General features: G+C 41.1%; 1 long non-coding RNA gene across 2 annotated transcripts in view; it reads left to right on the top strand.

The window, feature by feature from the left end:
* The first annotated feature begins 379 nt into the window (after positions 1-379).
* LOC116076224 overlaps positions 380-16295 on the top strand; it is a 28911-nt gene continuing 12995 nt past the window's right edge. For both annotated transcript variants that reach the window (XR_004112868.1, XR_004112867.1), the window contains exons 1-5: positions 380-472; positions 1373-1424; positions 2890-2949; positions 5386-5460; positions 5627-5724. This is a non-coding gene — a long non-coding RNA (uncharacterized LOC116076224). The remainder of the gene's footprint in view (positions 473-1372; positions 1425-2889; positions 2950-5385; positions 5461-5626; positions 5725-16295) is intronic.

Below are 16295 nucleotides of genomic sequence, written 5' to 3'. Positions count from 1 at the left end.
ACTGTGTCACAGTCTATTTGTTCATATTCCTATTGGTGGGTGTTTGGGTTCTTTCTAGGTTTTTTTTCTTTTTTTTTTTTCCTGTCTTGAATGATGGTGTCATTCATGTTGGAGAAACTTTGTGGTCTTGTGTTTTCATTCCTCCTATGTGCTAAGAACAGAAATACTGGTGATATATATATAGGTCAGTCATTCTCAGCCTTCCTAATGCTGTGACCCTTTAATGCAGTTCCTCATGTTGTGACCCCCAACTATAACATTACTTTCGTTGCAACTTTATAACTGTAATTTTGCTGCTGTTGTGAACCATAATGTAAACATGATATGTGACCCCCTGTGAAAGGGTCATTTGACCCCCAACAGGGCTGCAACCCACAGGCTGAGAATGACTACTACAGATGGTATCAAACTGTAAGAAATGGACAGCGCTCTCTCAAAACATTGGTCTCCTTTTACATCTATGCCAGAAACTGTGAGTTATACCTGAGTCACATCCTTTTCAATGTTTGATGGAGTGATATCGACAGTCCTTTTGGGTGTGTGTGTGTGTGTGTGTGTGTGTATGCGCGCATGTGTTTGTGTGTGTGCTAAGGATTGAATCCAGGGCCTCAATTGTGTTAGACAAATGCTCTCCCACCAAGCTATACCCCAACCCCACCAATATTTTGATTTTAGCTGTTTAATGGAAAAGAAATGGTATCTCCCTGTATGTTTAGTTTTCTTTAGAAGTAATGACAGCAGAGACTGCCACTGGTTATGGAGACCAACTTCTATAAGGGTCTTCAGGATTCCTCTGAAATTCCTGATGGAAACTTTACCCTTAAATCACTATTTGTTAAAGTAGATGGATCTTCTTTTGTCAAGATTCCTCCTTTAGCTCTTTACTCCCCTGTCTTGCTTCACCATTCCATTTCCAAATCCCATTTTTTATTTTAGGATCAACATCGTCACCTCTTACTGTTCTTTCAATAACCTACTAACTTTCTCCCCTAGACCCAGCTTGAGGTCCTTTGTGTGATTAGTTGTTCTTTAAATTTTATTTATTTTATGTATATAGGTGTTTTGTCTTCATGTATGTATGTGCATGCCTGCTACATATCTAGTCAGAGGAAGATGTGGGATCCCTCTGGGACTGGAGCAGCCACTGATCTTAACTGTAGAGCCATCTCTTTTGCCCTGAGTCATTTAAAACGTGTGTGTGCGTGTGTGTGTGTGTGTGTGTGTGTGTGTGTGTTTGTGTGTGTGTATGTGCACACGCGTGTGTGTATATGCACATGCACATGTGCACATTCATGTGTACATATATATTTAGATTATAACATTATGACACCATTTGCCCATTTTCCCTCCTCCTTCCAAACCTTCTCCCCAGTGTGAGGTTCTTGCTGTGAGGAAATAACAGAGATAAGGAAGATGACAGACTGGTAAGTGTTTCATCCCTGGTTCTCCAAAGAAAATAGTTAATAAAACTGTGAAGTTTTGCTTGGGGAAATAAGTTTATTGGAGCTACATGCTTTTCTTTTTAAAAATTCTTAACAGATTTTATTCTTTACAGTTAAGGCTAGTATGTTAGTCTCTGTTCTCTGGACCTCAAATTTATAGCATTCACTACCCCCTGGAAAAGATCAAACAGGAATTGTTTCAAAGATAAGATACAAAATAACACATTCATTTATCCAGTTGAAATGAACTTGGGTGGTCCTTTTCAAACTCCTTCCTCATATAAATCCAGCAAATATTTATGCAGCATATACTCTGTACCAGGCCATGCCAGGCACATGGTCACGCAAAAGAGAAAGAATAGTAAGAAACACATTGACCATAATGGTCTTTAAGCACTATGCCTGGACTGTGAAAGTCTCAGTCAGATAGGAGAGGGAACTGATTATACTTGGAGGCTAGATGATGCTGTATTTACTGGCCTTTGGAGGTATCATACCAGGAAATGTATCGTCTCAGCTCAGGTTGTTGCAACAACCTCGAATACCACTAGTTAGTTGTCCAAGCAAACATTCTGAACACTCGCCGTTCTAGGGTTTGTCAGTCAGTTTGCCTGCATGAATTCATTTCACTCAATAACACAATGATTAGAAGATATGGGATACTCTCGTTACCTCATCTCAATGGAAAACAGGAGGTGCTTAAGCAATATCCAGATGCCAAAGCTAGCAACTGCCAAGTTCATATTTCATACCCAAATACGTGTGTCAGCAGGACCCATCTTGACCTCGGGATTGAAGAAAATAAAACTAATTGAGGAGGGCAGAGCTGGGTTCCTGTGAGAGAGGCTCCATCACTCAATGAGCAGCATCTAAGCACTGGACCTTGTGTGTAAGCCATTCTGCACCATGCCTCATTGTCTAGAAACATGGCTTTGAAGACAGAGCCTAGAGACCAAAATGGATATATGGACATTTCAGAGAGAGCAGATATCATGGGTTTCAAAACAATCCCAGTGTGGAAGAGCATAGCAGCTCCTGTCACTCCCAGAAGGATCCTGACTTGGTAGATGCCATAGTTTACTTCCTATCACTATGATAAAGATCATGATCAGCAGCTTAGATAGAAAGTGGTTTATTTGGTTTACATGTTGGGGAGCCAAAGCAGGGACACAAGCAAAGCAGGGACCTGGAGGCAGGAACTGAAGCAGAGACCATGGAGGAGTGCTGCTTCCTGGCTGGCTCTCTGTGGCTCTCACAGCTTTCGTAGTTATGATGGGACTCAACTCTCTAGGCATGAATTTGAAACCTCTCTATGTGACTTGAGATAGTAGAGGGACAGCCCAAACTGCTTAAATTTGATAAACGGTAGTTCTTTGAACATTCCTGACACCCCACATATGGAAGATAACACACAGAGGTTTGTTGACACGCAGTCTCCATTTTGTAGATGAGAACGTTGAGATTTCGGAAGTTAAATGACTTTTCCAAGGTCACGGCTATAAAGAAGGTAAGAAGGTGTTTTTCTGGTTCTAAATCCTGTGTTTCATGCAGTATTCTAAAAATTAGTTAGTTATTTAGTTAGCTAGTTAGTTAATTTGTAATATATATACATATATATATATATATATATATATATATATTAGTGGATGTGTGCTATATTGTACATGTGGAGATCAGAGGACAACTTTTGAAAGTAAGTTCTTGCCTTCCACTATGTGGATTCTGGGGATCAAACTCAGGTCATCAGTTTTGGCAGAAAGCACCCTTACCCACTGAACCATCTCGCCAGCCTCCATTCGGTGAAACTCTGGGGTTTGCTGTCATATGTCTGTGAATGTCAGATATCAGGATATGGAAAGATATTCAGTGAAGTCTGTCCTTTGAAATCAGCCTTTGATCTTTTAAGAAACCTGCTTGCTATTTTCAAGTGGAATATCTCTGGAAAATGTTTTTTTCATTGCCAGCTTCTGATCAAAATGCAGTCTTCTATGTGCCTTCAGGTGGTGGTGAGGGTTTCAGTTCAGACATTTGGTAAGCAGATGCTGTTGCTGATGTATAGTCAGTCACTGTGACTTCCATGGGCTGGTTGACAGTGATCGGGTTCACAGTCCCATGGCTTCTGCTTTGGCGTTTTTGCTCTGTGTCTTATCATGGACTGACAGCAGTAGAACATACTAGATAGAGGCAAAGTGGCAGAAGACTCCTGAATTCCATCACCTGTGTTGAAACCAGAAGAGACAGTTGAAAAATTCAAGATTCAAGTGCCTACAAAACCGTGGTTCCATGCTACTGCAGCAATTGAACATGGCCACTCCTGTGGCCTAGCTAGCACTCAGCTGAGACACACCTGGCCTGTGCTATCATGGCATCTCTAAGAAAAGAGGACATGAAAGCTCAGAGGTGAAAAAGGGATAGTAGGTAGGAGAAGAGATGGAGGAGGGCAAAGGAAAGGTAACACAGAAGGCCAGTGGAAGTCAAAGGCTGCACATTGGGAAGAGTGGCCAATGTAAGGCTGGAGGGATTGAGGAACCAGAGTGTGCATTACATCAAAGATGAGTTAGTCAAGGATTTTGGACTACACCTTGGACTCAGCATTTATTTATATGACCAACCATCTATACTACTGAAAAATCTCTAACAGAAACATAGACATGCCATTTGTACCTTCATAAGGATGGATACTACTGTGTAAGGAGTGGGTCCAGGAGCCAGAAGCAAAGCATCTTAGGCTTTTCTGGGAATGATATCCCTTACACAAACTCTAATCTATATTTCTTTATCTCTGTGCCTAGAGGCCACCATTGGTGTCCTTGAACATCAAACTACATTCACAGAATTGTATTTCATTGTGAAATGATCACATTCAGATAGTTACACTGTAACTTTATGGACACTTGACTGATTATAATAATACACCAGAAAGATTCCTAGAGAAGCTAATATTCAATCGCTGTTCAATTCTATTCTATCTTTTGCTTAGGGCTATAAAAAATGTCACCTTCTTAGTTTATCTAATATTTGCCAAAGCTCTTTTTCCTCAGTTTTAATTAATTTTAAAATGAATGTTTAATAATGTAAAAAGTGTTTCTCTTTCCAATAACTTTTTAAATGCCAGACACAAACCAATTAAATGTGTTGACCATGGATCTTGTGGTCTTTCAGTCCTGGGTTTGAATCCTGAAAGTTGCTGAATGTCACTGAGCCTCATTTTCTCAAATTTAAAATTAACTATAACAATTCTTACCTCTCATTGCTGTGCAGTGCATATAAAATAATGTTTATAAATCCAGATAGATCTAGTGACTGAGAGGGGAGGAAGGAATTAAAGAACGAAGGAAAGGAGAAACAGAAAGGATAGGAAGGGAGGGAAGAAGTCTAGGATGGAGGGGGTAGAAAGGAGGGAGGGGAGGAGGGAGAGAGGGGGAAAGAAAACAGAAGGAAGGAAAGGAAGGATGGGGAAGTAGAAGGAAGCAGGCAAAAAAGCAAGATGAATTAGTTGCTGAAATCAGATATGGAGCACATAGAGGATGAGATAATTATGAAGAACACTAAGCATAATGGAGATAAACTGGTTCACATGCCACTTATTTTTTCCTTCATTGAATGTTTACTGGGTATTATTTTCAGTGACATCAGAAAATCCGTTTACAAGGGACACTTTGTTCCTGGCCAGAGACTTTGTAATACTAATGTTGTTACAGGTCATGTGATGAGCTGTGGTCATGTGAGAGGTTAGAAATGAAGGTTTAAACACTGCATTTTCAAGGATTTGACACTGAAGGATAATGAAGTAAAATTGACTAAGATTACTCTTTTGAAATCATGGCATCTACTTTTGAGTTCTGAGCTTTTTGTCCCAATTTCATGACTATTAGTGGTTGGACTCAAGAGAATTGTTGGAAGATAAATGAATTCCATGTGCTCCTCTCTTTTTTGGCTGCAGATGAGAAGGCCAAGAGCAGGCAGCATCTAACTGTCACAAGTAATCCCTTCCACAGTGACTGGCATAGTGTCCCAGGTATCTGAACTGGCCATTTCTATAGTGCCTCTCTCTCTCTCTCTCTCTCTCTCTCTCTCTCTCTCTCTCTCTCTCTCTCTTTCTCTCTGTCTAGCTTAACATAAAGCCCCTGAGTCTAGTGGGAAGGGTCTCTGGAACTACATATATGTTTTTCTTCTGCTTCTAGAACAGTGTTGAATGTTCTACGTGGCACCATAAAACCTACTGCCTACTGCCCTCCTGCAGATCTGGAACAGTGAAGAGTTTAACTGTCATGCTTGCCAGGTAGCATCCAAAGAGAATGTCTTAATAGAGCTTAATACAATCTAGACTCTTTCCTGGTCCTCCCCCATGGAAGGGACTGAAGCGGGGTACTGATAACATGAATTTGGAAATAAGTTCACAAGTAAATCAATGTTCCTTCTCTCAAGAATATTAGTGGGAACTGGATGTGGTGGTACATACCTGTAATACTACCACGTGGGAGGCTGAGGCAGGAGAATTTCTGATGAAAAGCCAGCCTGTGCTACACAGCAAGTTCCAGGCCATTTTGGGCTACATAGTGAGAACTTGACTTAAAATACACAAAAGACACAAACAGCAAAATGAAATTGTAGGAGGGAAGACAGACAACAGAATCCCCTCCCCCCTTTTCTCATGGATATTTTAAGAAGCACAGTTGGGGCCTGGGATAGTAAGAAAATATCCAATAGAAAAAATTAATTAATAAACAAACTATATGAATATACATAATTGCACGCTATGACAATATATCATAATAATGTGAATGCAGTCTTTCTCTCAAATACCTCTGTATGATATACTTATCCTTGTGATGATGAGTTGATACAGTATCAATACAATGAGATGGAGAAGGTGAGTTGTAATGTAGCTTTAGGCTACCACATAACTTTTCCTTGAATGCAAGTGTTATAATACTACCATAGTTGGTCTGATAGCCAAGATGGTTAGTAGTGACTAACAGGCAGGTAGCATATATAATGTGGATACACTAGACAAAGAGAGGAATCTCCTCCAAGGCAAGATGGAGTGAGATGGTTCAAGATTTGATTTTCTCATGTTGTTCACCTGATATACCATTTAAAATGCACCCATTATTATTTCTGGAGGTTTCTTTTCTAATTTTTGGACTATAGTTGATTTTCACACCTGAAACCATAGAAACTTAAAACTTGGGATAAGGGGGAGGGGGGAGTTCTTGGATATGATTAGATGCAATAAATAGAATACAAGGATAAGCATGGGTGTGGTGAAGACACTGAAAGAAAGGAGCCTGATTCTGAGGAAGAGGTGAGAGAACAGAAAACTATCAAAAGAAATGAATACCTACTATGCATGGCCCATGAAATGAATGTTATATCTTTATTCCTTCTGTTCTAGGGCTGGGGTGAGAGGGTAGCTGTCTAGTGACATATGAATGTTGAGTTAATCCTTAGAAGAAAGTTTCCCATAAAGGAAGATGGGTAGCCTCTTAGATGTCCCACAGGGAAAATGTCCACACACTGCCTGTACCTCTGATAAGATCATAGACTCAGGCTTGACCACAGGATAAAGACCAGCCTGATTTAAGAGACTATGCAAAAGTCCCCATTGGACTGCAAGTCAGTTTTGATAGATGCCACCTGCCAATGTTTTAAATCACTCTTCCTCTCCTTTAAAGAGCTATTATCTCCCTTCAAGCCTGAAATAGCCAGAACATCCCTTAACAAACATGTGTTTCTTTCACAAACTTATTGGTATTTCACATAACGTTTGGCTGGAAGAACTGGGAGGAAGCCACAGTTAGGGACAGAGAATAGACACAGTTCTCAGACACCACCAATCTCATCAGCTAGAGCCAAGCTTTCCACAGAAGACCGTGTTTCTGGAGCAAAGCCAATACATCAATCACATTCTGGAGACTATCCTGCAGCTGAGAAGCACGGCAAGATTAAACCCATGCATGTCATTTTTAGCATAGACATGGGGATGTTTTATTTTTAAAGCTCGCTTTGAGAGAATTTAGAAGGAATCACTCAAAACTATATGGGGAGCAGGAAGGTTTTTGTTTTTGTTATTGTTGTTGTTTTTTGTTTTTGTTTTTTGTTTGTTTTTTTGGGTTTTTTTTTTTTTTTTTGGTTTTTTAATGGTCCATAAATTGAATCTGGAAAGAAAGAAAGAAAGCCTGGTGATAAATATGGATGTTTGAAATCCCCATTTCTAAAAACATCCTAAATTAAACTATGAGTGCCAATAAAAGTATGGGTGTCTGCAATTACTTGTATTAGTATTTAAATATACAACCTCCGTCTATTTTTATCTAACCTCTAAAACACAGGAAGATTTGTGCCTCCTATTTAAAATTTTTACAAGGATTATTTTGCCTTGGTTTTTTTTTTTTTTTTTTTTTTACAAAGCAATTTTGTTGAAAAAAACTGTGTCTGGGTATCTTTGATGCTAATGTGAAAACAGCATGCTAGCAAAACGTCCTTGATAATGGCTAAATCAATGTACCCAGACAGAATCACTTGGTTCTGTAATTTAAGACAATGTGGTTTATGGTCTTTTCTTTATTCTTAAAGTCTTTCTTCAAAGTCAGCCAAGGAGATGGTGAAAAATCACTTCCTAAATCACAGGATCACTTTAAAAATGTCTTTTCTACATACAGCCCATTCCTCGTTCATCACGCACAATTCAGTTCTGTTGTTCCTGGCCTGGGACCGCCCTGGAATCTTATTGGTACTCTACCTGGAGAGAAAACCATAGTCTTTGACCTTAATTCATGACCTGCTTCCTTCTAAATGAGGTCTTGATCTTCCACCTCTATCCCTTACACAACCTCTCAAACAGTGGTTCTCAACCTTCCTACTGCTGTGACCCTCCAGTACAGCTCCTCATGTTGTGGCGACCCCCAATCATAAAATCATTTCCATTGCTCATTCACAATGTAATTTTGCTACCATTAGGAATCATAATGTAAATATTGTTTGAAACAGAGTTTGTTTAAACTCTTCTTTCATTCATTAAATTTGTTTAGTCCACATTCTTTTGTCCTTCCCTTGGTCATCAGTTTGGGGACTTGGATTTCATCATGCACAATGGTCAAGTCAATTTCTAGCATGCTTGTGGCTTGACCACTTAACACTACACACTTTACTGAGAGCCAGGCAGGTAGAAAACACCCAAGTCCTACTTCTCCAGTCTTCTCATCCCACTTGTACCTAATCCCTGGGTGGAACTGCTTTCAAATAGGTTCAGTATAACTTGAAAATATTTCCACTGTGTGTGTCTGTCTGCCTCCATTCTCTTCTGCTACCAACATCATCTTTGGCCTAGAGCAATGCAATGTTTCCATAATAGAGCGCTGTTCACTTATTGTCTCCAATTTATTTCCCTCACACAGCTTTAGCAATCATTTAAACATGGGCCAGGCCACACTGTGGCAATGGTAAATAACCTTTCAGTGTCTTACAAAGTCAGCTTTGGAATAGATCCACACCAGGTCCTTATAGAACTCTGTAGCTTTGGGTTCCATTTACCCTTCATCCTTTCCCTAAGTCATCCTTTAGAGCCACATATATCCTTTTTAGTGACACATGATGCTACCAGCTAGTCTCCATAGAACATTCTTCCTCTTGGGATTTAAATATAGCTTCTTTTTATCCTTTGGTATTCAATGCCCCTCTTCAGACAAGGTCACCTCAGAATGAACACTTCTAGTTGCTTATTCCTCCTGTGCTTTTACTCTTTACTACTTTTAAAAAGTGATTTATTTTGTGTGTATGAGTGTTTTGTTTGTGTGTACATATATACGTGGCCAGTGTCCATGGTCAGAATAGGACCTCCGATCCCCTGGAGTTAGAGATGTTTATAAGCCTCTGTGTGGATTCTGGGAGTTGAGCCAGGGTCCTCCACAAGAGCAGATAGTACTTGTAACTATCCAACTGTCATTCCAGCCCACTCTTTGTCTTCATGACACAAATCCTATTTGGAATGATAAAGTTAGTTCATGTGCTTACAGCTGGTGTTGAACACTGGGATACAGGTTCGATGAAGGCCGGAATTCTACTTGTCTTCTTTACCTCTGTTAATGCATCCAGTGCTTAGAAGAGAGCTAGTTACAAAGCAGGTGCTGAAAGATTTATTAAAGCAGTAAATGTGGTTGTGTTCTGAAGACAAAGTTACTTATACAAACCAAAGAGCAGAAAAAAAATGAGACCCCATGACTCCACAGCCACGACCCCAACTAAAAAAATTCTCATTAAATGAAGAGAAACATTTTATTTAAATCTATTCCAAGAGAGAATCAGAATCTATAAATGAATATTCAAATATAGCATATCATTCTGTCTCTAGAATACTCCAGAATACTCTGGAATATTTTTGTTTTATTTTGTTTTAGCTTTGTCTTGTTTCATGACAAGCTGTTTTATGGACAGTGGTTGGAAGAGATGACTATCAATGGTGGGGGGGCATAAGAAATGTTATGTTGTAGAACTGAGTATCTAAGCAGTGGGTGATTATGAACTACCACAGAAGGATGAGGGAAAGGCACAAACTCCACCAGTAGCAGAAGCTCTTTGGAGTAAAGTTTCCTGACTCTGAGGAGCTCAAGACAATGAGAAGCACAGAACTCTAGAGAGAGGAAGCACTGTGAATGTGCTCTACGGGGCTTGGTATTTTCTGGACAGTAAAACAGCCTTCAGCTATAAAAAATACAGACCAGGGAATGTCAATATTTGGAGAAAGATGGAGAATGCCAATATTCCTATAAAAAGAAAGGCAGTCTCATTCAACGATGAGGAAGACATTAGTGTTCTTCAATGTAAAGATGTCTCGTCATCCTGCCCTGTACATAGGGGAACAGGTCTTAACACTTTATTGGCTTGCCACTCTATTACATGATAGCTCTTAAGCCTGCTATTCAGTTTCCTGCACAAAACTGGGAGCCATTGTTGAATGGTACAGATAGACGTGCCTTCAAGGTTCTTATAGATTTGTGACACTGAACCCCAAAAGTTCTGTGAGCTTCAATTCAAATACATAGAGACTCAGACTTGCATTTTCTAAGAATTAGACAACTCCTTCAAGCATGGGGCAATAAAACCTTCACCCCATGTCACCACCTGAGAGGTTTGTTTAAAGGGTCACCAGCATCTTCCCGCATGCACCCTGCTGTGTTAGACCATTTAGCAGGATGAAAATCTTGAATACGTTGGACTGGAAATGGCACTTCCGTTGTTCTGTTTAAACACACTGAAGATCCTTTTTGGCAGGAGGCCTGTGTTTAACCAGAGTTACTGAATATGGAATAATCATGGGTAGAGAGTAAGTTTTCCTTGAATATATTTTCTTGAGATAAACGTGGATCCCAGCCATGGAGGAGAGTTGTGTAGATACAAGAGATTAAAACAGCACCGTCAAATGGGATTCTCTCCCATGCCATTCACAAATTTCTCCCTTCCTCGCCCTTTGCACATCTCTTGGGTCCTGTCTAACATCACCTCCCAGGGAACCACTGGTACTGGGGCTCCTTCCATTGCTCCAGTCTAAACAGAGACTTTATCATGTGTCAGAGCTTCATGTCTAGGTTCTTGGGCCAGTCAAAGATAAGTGACAGCTGGACTCTTATTTAAGAACTGTTCAATTGTTTTTTACATTGAAGGAATTTGTGCCCTTACCAGTCTAGTACTCCCACCCCCAACCCCTGCTAACCTAAGAAAACAGCAGGACAGGATACCCACCCTGGTGGCAAGGTAGAGCTAAATTTCTCCACTGATGGGCAATCTGACAGAGCAGGAAGTAGGAGAGTCTTTTAAACATCAAATTCAGGGGATCAGTTGGCAACTGGACTGATCTTGTTCCTCAAAGATGCTTTATTCATTTCTTCTCATTGCAGTAACAAGTGGCTTAAACAATAGGCATTTCTTCTTTCACAGTTACTGGGTCCACTCTCCCAGTTGGGTGTTAACCGCTGATTTCCTCTTTGAATTCTAGAAGGAGGACCTTCCAAGTGTTTTACCTGCTTCTGGAAATTGCCATTAATTCCTGTTTCCCCTGACTCAAGGAATACAGTCCTGGCCTTTGTCTCCATTGCCACAAAGAATTCCTCAGTGTCTTTTCATAAACCATTCCTCTCCGTGTCCCTCTGTGACAATTCTGAAGATCTCAGTTATTAAATTAAGTTCCACTCTAGTCTACCATGGCTTCGCCTTAGCCAGTTATGTCTGCAAACAAGATTCTAAATGGAGTCTCATTTTAAGGAAAAATGTTTGATTGTGTTGGTGTGTATCTTCTATTCATGTCATCCACTCATACGCTGAGCACTTTAACTTTGTAAACAGCCTGTCTAGTCATTTTGGGATGTTCTTGAAACATTCTTCCCCCTAACATACTCTAGCCTGAAAAGACAAAGAGAAGCAAATGGACACTTGTCATAGACAGAACAGAGCACTGTGTTTTGCTGTGTGCCCCATCAATCGTTGTCTCGACATAATGTTAGGACCATCTCTATGCAGGTGGTCCAAAGTTGTATATAAAGCTAGCTGAACATGAACCTCTGGAGCAAGCCAATAAGTGGTATTCTTCCATGGTTTCTGTTTTATTCTTTCTTGAGTTCCTGCCCTGTCTTCCCTCCATGATGGAAGCGTAAACCAAACAAACCCTTCCCTTCTTGAGTGGCTTCTGTTCAGTGTTTGATCACAGAGGCAGAAAAAAATAGCTAGAATTAGCGGTGCCTATGTTTGCATACATATGCATATGTGAAGGTCAGAGGTCAAATCAGGTATCTTCCTCTGTTCCACCTTCCTTTCTGAGACAAGGTCTCTTACAAATTTGGGACTCAGTAATTCAGTTAGAATGGCTGGACATTGAGCCCAGGAATCTAACTATCTCTGTACCCAACCCCACCCAGCACTGACGTAGATCACTTTTACATGGTTTCGGGGGGGTCGGGGGGGAGGGTCCAAAATCAAACCCTCATGCTTGCTCAGAAAGCAGCTTACCCACTTATCCATCTCTCACATCCTGTATGGTCTGGTCTTTCTAGATGATTTGGGTGCTGTGGTCATCATGAGCACTATTTTGTAGATGAAGCCATGGAGGCTGAAAGGCTTATGGATTTTCTTCAAGTAAAGAGAAGCATTTGAATACAGAGTCAGGGTCCAAGGCCCAGCTGCTTTGCTACAATGCTTTCCTGCTTACAAAAGAGTAGGTGCTGATGCCCCAACCCATTGGCAATCTGATTATGTTCACACTTGGTCTGTACTTCATAGCTGTTTCAACTTCTATTTTAGCCCATACTATTTTGGAGACACAACCAGCCCAGCCCTGACATGAATCTACTTCCTTTATTTGAGTCACATCGGTCAGCTGTTTATTGAACTTGCCATCAAGCTTCCCAGACCTCAAACTATGCCCAGGGCCCAGATCACCTCCCACGGGCATACAAGCTGCAGGAAGCAACCCAAGTCTGGCCTCTCTCCTCTGCAGTCTGTTTTCATGAGCAGGACTGGAGAGTGTTGACTGATGTCCATTTTCATCTAATTTTATCCTCCCTCAGGTCATTAGGGTCATATAATCCTGCTCAATGAAATGTTGATCATGTGTTCTGTGTACGAGTTAAGAATTTTAGATGCTGTGGATTGAGCCTTATTGACTTATATGATCCTCAAATGTCCCAAAACATTCTTCACAATTGTTTACCAGTAATAAAATCTCAATTGCACTTGGGACAAGGAACTTATTTTTAGCTTCTTTTGTGTTGTCCTTGGGGAGGGGGGGGAAAGATCACCGAGAATGGTCCTGATTCATTTACCCGTAACTCCTAAAAATATTGTTCACAGGAAGGATGGCGGTTTGTTTGCCATGTCAACATTATTTTATTTTGGTTTCCTTTTAGAGAAAATTCCACATATGGCCAATTTTAAAAACCAACTAGAGTGTCCTCAGTATGCTTACAAATTTCAGGGCTCTGTTTCTCTCCAAATCTTTTCAGGACATAAATGGTGTTCTGTTGAGGGATACAAAGAGAGGTGAAGGGTGGATTCCCATGAGGAGATGTTGTAAAAATTCATGATTTCTACTAAAATAATCATCTTTAAAGGACTGCTATTTAAATCACATCTGGATTGTATATAATTTCAATGATGTCTCATTCACACCATATTATATAAAATTGTAGATTTTTCAAATGTTTCCAACTAATGTCATTGATGGGCTTGTTATTACTTTATTTGATCAGGACTCTGGAGCTGGAAGATGCTAGCTAGAATGATCCTCTTTTATAAATAGGAAAACAGCCCTAGAAAGGGCACGCAAATTCCTCTTAACTATACAATGAATATATGAATCATGTCTAGAAGATAGATGCTCTCAGTCCTTAGCAAAGGGAATCCTATGACAGCTACACACTGGTTGGCAGGTTGGGCAAAGGTATCAGTTTGACCTGTAAGATTTGCCAAGATGAAATCATCTACAAATACTTATTAACTTAACTTCTCACTACAATAAACCATAAAGCCTTCACTGACAACTTGATGACTTGAAACATACAATCTTACAGGGCTCTAACGTCCAGTTCCCATGTCTTTTTATCTCTTAGATAGGATCACTGTCTGTAGCCCAGCCTGGTCTGAAATTCAAGGCTAGCCTCTTGACTCAGCCTTCTAAGCAATGGGATTATAAACATGAACCACCAGGGCTGTCTCAGCTGTTGTGGACTTCACAGGGCAGCAAGACCTCAGGATAAATACTTGCTTGTGGCTAAAGGACATATGAGGATTTTGTAAAGTGATTTTATTTCCTCTATCAGTGCCTAAACCATGTGGCTATTCTCCTTAGTCCTTTATACTAAGTAGAGGTGCTAGAACATTCCATGCGAGCAGACTACGCCTAGATACATGAATATCTTCACTGTAGAGGCATCCAAGTTTAGTGTCCCTTTGTGTCTACCTGGCTATCAGTTCTGGAAACTTCAATGTGTGAAAAAGATGAAACCTTTCATGTCCTTTGTGCCACCTCTGTTATCTTTGGGTCAGCCTAGAGACTCCTGAATAAGCTTGAGGCTTGCAGGTTTTTTCTGCTGCTCTCTCTGTGATGTCAGGAGGGCTGTTGACCTGTTGGTAGAAGAAGGGGACAACTCAACAGTCCTGGATCAGTTCTGTTTCAGTGAGCCCACGTTGGGTATTCCCCTTCCCAGACCAGTTAAGCCCCTGGTAAAACCCCATGAGTCAGGCTCTGCTGCACCAGTGCACTTAAGGGTAAGTCTTAACAAGGAGAATCCAGAATTTCAGGTATAGTATAAAATGGTGATGTCCCTACCCTGTGGGGAAGCAACACAGTGCTTTACTTTCTTTTTCACACAGTAGGAGTCTGATAGAGATAAAACTCAGGAAAGGTCCTTTGATTGGACACTCTAAGATGTCTAATTCTCAGGCTTGAGCAGACGGGAACAACGCGATTTGTTGGTGGTTGTGAGTGGTTTCTGTTTCCACACTTCTGCTTTTGGTGAACTGATGTTCTCCATGCTCCTGGGCCTGCCGCTCTTGCTTGTGGGCAACAGTCTGTGACCTCATTTCTCTGAAGGCTCTAAGAAGAGCTGTTGGTTTAGTTTGTTCAATTTTTTTTGTTGCTGTCTTACTTGTTTTATTGTGTTTTGTTATGTGGATGGGAGTCACAAGTTCAAAACTCTTCATATGTCATGGCTGAACCTACAGCACATTTCAGGTTTTGTGCAGTTTCCCTTATGTGTGGTAAACAGGGTCTTATCATGGAGTCCCTAGGGAAGTCAAACTCATTGTCATCTTACCTCAGCATCCCACATGTTGGGATTATAGGAGCATGATGCCACACCCAGCCATAGGGTTTCTTTCCCTGAATTCCACTGCACCTGGAATCTTCCCAGATGGTAGCTGTAAGTCAGAAGTCTGAACCAAATTGCCAGATGAGCCAGCAGGCCCTATCCTAGGTTTGGGGGTGTTTCTCTCTGCCTGGGGTGTTCTGATTCCAAGATGAGAGCTATGCTGCTCTTTCAGAGGCCCTGTCAAACACAAGCCATGCTAATGTACAGTATTCTTTTAAGTTCACCACCACATACATAGGGCAGTTGCTTGAGACTGGCTCCTGTCAGAGATCACCCTGGTTTATAGATATTCAAGTGCCCAATCCCTTTGCTTCAGATTCTCAAGGGTGGACATTCACAGATCAGTGGCCTTGAGGGAGACAAGGAAGAGCATGGCACCCAAGCGACAGGAAGAGGATGCTGGGTTTTAGGTAAAGCAGTTAAGAGGAAGCATCTTTCAAGACCTGATAGACAAGGAGGCTTTTGCAGAAGTGGTGGGGGTGGGGCAGAGGGCAGAGAAAAGGGCCTTTGGATCTTGCTCAGTCTTAGTTATCCATTGAAAAGAAGGACTCTAGAAAGACTGAACCTAGCTCTTCTCAAACATTCTCAGAGATCTTGCAGAAATGCATATTCAGTTTGAGTGCTTCTGATGCCAGGCCTCAAATTCTGCATTTCTAACAGTCCCTGGGGAGGGGTGGTGAGCAATACCAGAACACAGGCCATGCTGTGAGGCACAAGGGTCTAAGAGGACTCCCTGTGTGCTAACATAGACAACACAGTGGTAGCTGCTCACTGCACTTCCTGAGCTCATAGGCATTCTCAGTTTCACACGGTCCCTTCTAGAAGAGTAAATAGACCCTCTGTGTTTCTATAGCCTGAGCTTTCTACTAAGCCTCTCTCAAGCCTGCCCTCCCCTAGGATTCCTTTACCCCTGGACGCCTCGGTGATTCACGGCTCTTGTGGGCTTCTGTACCCTTTCTTGTGCCTACCAAAGCATTCTCTTGATTTGTCTCCT

This window comes from Mastomys coucha, unplaced genomic scaffold, assembly GCF_008632895.1.
Source record: "Mastomys coucha isolate ucsf_1 unplaced genomic scaffold, UCSF_Mcou_1 pScaffold4, whole genome shotgun sequence".
In the NCBI taxonomy this organism is placed as follows: domain Eukaryota; kingdom Metazoa; phylum Chordata; class Mammalia; order Rodentia; family Muridae; genus Mastomys; species Mastomys coucha.
This window is presented reverse-complemented; position numbering and strand designations above follow the sequence as displayed.